The following is a 6,079-nucleotide window of genomic DNA, read 5'->3' as shown; positions in this document are numbered from 1 at the left end:
TTAACCCAGCCCTGAGTCAGCTGCGGCATATTATCCGAGAAATTTTCGTTATCTCATCCGCGGACCAAACTGCCGCCCATCTCTACACTTCCATTCTCTTGGAATAGAGCCAGGTTGCCTCACAGCCATCATTCATCTTTCATGCGCGCTACTTAATGTTACGTTCATCTGTGATCTAAATAACTGGCACTTGTTCCTTGAACAGCAGGGCTTTCGTCGTGTCTTTTACGTGGCACCTTTTTTTCACAGCTAGCTGAGTCGCTCCGAATTCAAATTGAACCGTAGTCGTTAGCTTCCATGTTACTGCCCCTAAGATGAGAACAACTAAGGTACAAGTGCTATTAAGATTTTTCTTAAGTACTGGCATTCATGATCTGAGACTGTCTACCAAATACGTTCAACCCCTTCGTATTCTCCTAGTGATTTCATTTGCGTGCTTCAGATCTGCGATAAATAGCTGCCCTAAGTAGATGTATTTCTGTAGACCGCTGTGAGGTCTCATGATACTGTTATCGATTATGTTAGAAATAATTTGTGGGCAACTGACAGTAAGTGGATCGATCTGTAATTTCCCAAGCCCTTGACGCGACCTTCTATCCTCACTTGCTGCTTTCCCTCATTGAATGTTTTCCCAGGCTTGTTCCTTTTTCGCTACCAGGTGGATATCCAATTGCTTTGCACTATTGCATCTCTCTTTATTATTCTGAATCTTTCGATTAGTCTTAATATAGAACTTTCTCATGTTGGTAATGGCATTACTCTGCTTGTCTTTTGTTGCATATATATATATATCAATTTCACGTATGCCTGCTTTCCTAGCGACCGCTTTTCTCGAGCACTATTCCTTAGAGCGTGCTAGATTCTTCCATATTATTCTCCTTTCAGTTGGATTCCTTACACTTGTTAACTTTGATAGCTCAACGAGTTCTGTTTTCTCCGTTGGGTTAGCGTGTTTCATGCTTAGGAGTTCCGTAATAACATCTCTCGTCTCCTGGGCGACCTCACCAGGTTTCTGTGTACATCTCCGACCGCTTAATTCGACTGAAAGCTAGTAAAGAAAACTACAAGTCTACATCTGATCGCTTGAACGCTAAGCTTCTCGTCCTTGGTTAAATAGGAGTGTCTTTAGGTAGGTAGACCTGAAACAATGCTAGCACACACCCACTGCGGGAGAGTGGCCAAGACACAGGCGGTTAATTGCTGGATACAGGAACGTTTTGATGGGAAAAGGAGTGGTAATAGCATGAGCGCTGATACATTGGAAGACGCAAGGACAGGGGTCCTCTTAACTTGGAGATCGAAGACGGGACAATGGCTAAATATGCATAATAGTATACAATGCTTGTAATGTTCTAATGTCGTACTGGCTGAGAGCGGGAAAAGGAAATTAGAATGGGAGTCGCTGCGTTTCTTCAAGGAAATTTCGCACCGCAGAGCGTACAATCCTGTCGCTTCGTCCAAGCAAAGAAGCGCCAATGTAAAGAACAACCGCAGAGGACACAGGCAAACCCAGTTGATGAAATGGAATTTCCAAAAGACGCTTCCTCAAATGAGAGAAGCGGCGGCAGAACAGCAGAAAGTGATCTATTGTCTCAGGTTCGGCACAAAAAGGGCACAATGGGCAAACCACCAGGCCAGATCTGTGAAGGTAGAAGTTTAGAAGGGGAACCCGGCAACGCAAACGCGTGAAAGAGACCTCTAGTCAGCGCGAGCGCCAGTCTTTGCTACTCCAAGGATGCAAAAGACAGTGATATTCGAGATATGATGTAAGAGCCGAGACAGCAAATTCCTGAAATATTGTATAGCTGCGAAACCTCACCGCAGCTGAATATGCACACGTTGGCAGGACAGCAATAATTGGGCCGCAGAGAGAGGCCTTTGCTAAGGAATCTGCAACCTCATTTAAGTGAAAGCCCATGCCCATACAAAAATGCCCTATGGCCGGCTATAAAATTTTGGCCCAAATAGCTATAGACCTTTACTATTTCTGTCTATAGCTGTATATACAGGCTGATATATTTTTCTATAGAGAGCTTAAGACAGTTGTATGGTTCCTAAGCTATAGATTTAGTGGCATAGATTTATCAGTATTTGGCAATAAGCATCTCTGTGGGTGCTTATAGACATTCATAAGAGGCCATAGACGGACATAGCTTTTTCCACAGACGACCATAGGACGTTTTTGTATGGGTGTGACCTGGTACCCAAAGCAACCTTACCGAATTTAGATGGAGCAGAATCAGGAACTTAAAAAGGCGTAATGCCCGAGACTCAATGGGTGAGTATAATGAAGAGCAAATGGACAGAGAGTCCGTCATAACCACGACCTGGGAAATGGTAGTTCCTAATTTTCTTAAGGCTAATATTACTGCTAAAAATTCAGCCAGATAAAATGGAGTGAATTCAGGAAGACAGAGAGAAAAAGACCAACCTAGTGAAGGCGAAAAAATTCCCGCACCTGCCTTTTCGCGATCGTGCGAGGCATCGGTAGCAATAAGAATATGAGAGGGAAAGGACCTTAGGTGGTACTGTAGCAAACCCTGAAGAAGAGGAAAGGGCTGCAGCTTTGCATTCAATGGGAAAGTGTCATAGAATTCACTCTAAACCGAACATGAGTTGTTATACATTTGGCGGACATCTGTGAAATGAATGTTTATGGGATCAAGGAGGGACTGCATGAAACATATCTGCGGAGTATGAAAACGAGACCAAGCGGCACCAAAAAAAAAGGCGGAAGGTTGACTAAAAAATGTTATACTGGAGGCGTGGAGAGGTGATTCGCACAATTTCAAAAATGTTTGAACTGTTATAAGTCGAAACCTAGCTGATAACGATGAGATTCGCGCCTCAAGGTGCAGAACAGCATTGGCGACTTATTTTGGAAGCCTCAGACAACGCCTCACGCTCCAAGAGCACAAGAGGCCGAAGTTTATAGGCAGGAGCTCCTGAGAATAAAACACAGCCGAACTCCAAAATTGGGCAGACGTAGATTTTACAAATCATCAGAAGTGTATGCCTTCTCATGCCTGACCTAGCACTACGAAGCCTGCGCAGGATGCCAATGGCCCGAAGTCCTTTTGCAGAAACTTGCTCAATGTGTGGCCGCCAGGAGAGTAGAGTCGTATATTACACCGAGATACTTCACCGTCTGAACTTGATGTATTATGTTATTTCTATAGACCAGGCAGATATTTACAGGAACAGAAACAGGAAATAATAGCAATTGGCACTTCTTCACATTGAGGGACAGATGAATTCTTCCTCACCAGTTGTCAAGAACATTTAGGTAATTTTGAAGGGTTCGATAAAGAGTGTGAATGTCACCTGCTAATGCAAAGAATGCAATATCGTCGGCGTACACATAAGTTCTTACATTTTGAGTGCATAAAATTTAGCTTAGAAAAATGTTAAAAAGAACAGGTGAGAGAACTGATCCGTGCGGTACACCTCCTGTCTGTTGAAATCTCCTTGAGTAAATATCATTTTGGCAGCAAAAGAATTCTCTATTTTCTAGATAAGCAGACATTCAGGCTACAAAATGGGTTGGCAAATTGAGTTCCGGTAAACTCAGTAACAGAGTCGAGTGCTCAACGCTGTCGTATACTTTACTAACATTCAAAGTGACAAGCGCACCAGTTTCCTATAGCGAGCTAATTTAATACGACTCTCTAGGTCAGTATAAGCACACCAAATTGAACAACCCGGCCTCAAAACCAACTTGACACGGATTCAAGAGAGCATTTTCCGAAATGAATGACATGACACGGTTCAGAAGGACCCTTTCCACTAATTTCGCAAGGTTCGATGTTAATGAAATAGGGCGTATGTTGTCTGAAGTAAAGCCCTCCCCTAGCTATTCATGCAATGGAACTGTTTCAGCAAGACGCCACTCATGAGGTATCCAACGACCTTGAATGGAATGGTTAACTAGAGCCAACAGGTCTTCAAAAGATTCACTGAAGAAAATTTTCATCATAAATGAAGTGACCTTATTATCGGGGCCAGGCTCAGTGAAATAGAGACCTCAGTGAAATCACATGAGGTGCATGTGAATATAGCTGGCGAAGGTAGAGCAGATGTAAACATAAGCTCTAGGCCACACGCGATGTCCCCTAAAGCCTTTGCGATGTCAGCAGGGGACTGAACGAGGAATTCAAAGTTGAAAGCCGGTGGAATGACCTTGTTGCGCCCCACGAAATTAAACAAAGCGAGAGGAAATCATGATTTGTATTAAACTCCTCCTTTGCACAGTCGACAGTGAGCTTAAATGTTTCAGCAACATACCTATAATCCAACCAATTTTTGGGGAATTTCTTGATGAGAAGTTTCTTCCAAGCTGCTTTCCGCCGTCTATAAGGATGCGTGCACTCAGCATTCCACCAATTGATCGCGATTGCACCCTTGGGTTCGTTAACCAAAAATTGAGACTTTTGCCTTGCATGGTCCAGTACTGAACATAGATGTGTAGCCTTGCTTTAGGCACTTGTCTCAGCTCAAGGGCCTAAAGTGATTTAGAGAGCTGATTTTAGCGTGTGACAACTGCGATTTATTAACTTGCGCTGATGTCGCTCAGAAAGAGTTAATTTACACGCAAACTCGAAATAAATCGGTAGATGATCACTGTTTCTTGCACAGTCAACAGGCGCCCAAGACATAACTGAGACTCCTGGGGAGGAAAAAGGTAAATCCAAGGCAGAGCGGCATTTACTCCGAACAAACGTAGGCAATCCGGAATTGTTGCAGATCAAGTTGTTGTCAGAAACCTAATCAAACAGTCTAGAACCAAAGCTGTCTTTTTTAAACCCCCCTTCACATGGTGCGAATTGAAGTCTCCAAGTAATAAAAGCTGAGAACGGCTTCTAGACGTGAGTGAGTCAAGGGGTCTAGAGTCATGCACACCAGACAGGAAATACGCATTAGCTTCCGTAAAGCGCTGTTGACCTGGGACACTGAGGTCAACCGCAAGGATTTCACATTGATTGTCCGCATATTGGAAAGAAATGCATGCCCTAGCTGTGAAAAAACTTTGTAGAGATGAGCGCTAACAACCCTCCCCCTCGTGATGACCGGTCAAGCCGGAACGGACGGTAATTCTTTAGATGATAATTGAAATTTGCAGTTAGCCATGTTTCCTGTAATGTAATTAACGCTGGTAGAAGCTGATTGCATAGGCAATTTAAATGCGCTGAAGCTAAAAATATAGATCGGCAATTCCACTGGAGTATACTAAAAAACCCTATCTTGGCGGGAATGCCGCAGCCGCGACTGCCTTTTCTAGAATCCTGGTCTTAGGATTTTGACTAACAAGATGGGCATGCAATATTCAAGAGACCCACTTGGTTTCTGGGCGCGGAGATCAGGCTCCATATCCACACAGTCCATAGAGGATGCGTCCATAACACTGTTCGGAGGAGAGGCCTGAGAGGTCTTTGTTGCTCATATTGTTTTCTGCCCTGTGGAGCGGAAGTGATTACCACAGAAGGAGGAGAAACTTTCGAAACCAAAGAAGGCAAGAGCGGAGCGGTGGGGACCTGCAGCATATTGGTCATCTGGGTAGCTATTACCTGCAAAATTCACGTGGATAAGGTTTCCATAATGCAATCCATTCCAGTTTCCACAGTTTTCTCAACTTCCGCTGTAACAGCCTGAGACCAACTGGCATCCATTATGGGTGGGCATTTGGCGGCCACACTAGAGTAGTCTGAGGCGCTGTCCTTGACTGCGGCAAAAGCTTCTCTTCGCGTGCATCTGTGCTTGTCTATAAGCTCGAGCACCTGAACTTCTTGTGCTCGTGCAGGACAGTCAGCCGAATCAGCAGGGTGAGCACCACTACACAAACAACATTTCTCTTGCTGTTCGGGACATTCCTCTCTGCCATAACCATCCCCACAAGCACAGCAGCGTAAGACCGATTTGCAGGCTTTACCGCTGTGGCCAAATCACCAGCAGTTTTGACACTGAGGGGGCCGAGAGTTAGAAGCATATACTCGAAATACCAATGGCCACACCTTAATCTCTGACGGGCAGAATATTCCTGCAGATGTGGCAATGACGGACTCCGTAGGAATTTTTACTCCGT

The sequence above is a fragment of the Amblyomma americanum genome, chromosome 8 (assembly GCF_052857255.1).
Source record: "Amblyomma americanum isolate KBUSLIRL-KWMA chromosome 8, ASM5285725v1, whole genome shotgun sequence".
In the NCBI taxonomy this organism is placed as follows: Eukaryota; Metazoa; Arthropoda; class Arachnida; order Ixodida; family Ixodidae; genus Amblyomma; species Amblyomma americanum.
The sequence above is the reverse complement of the archived record's forward strand: the minus strand, read 5'-3'. Positions refer to the sequence as shown.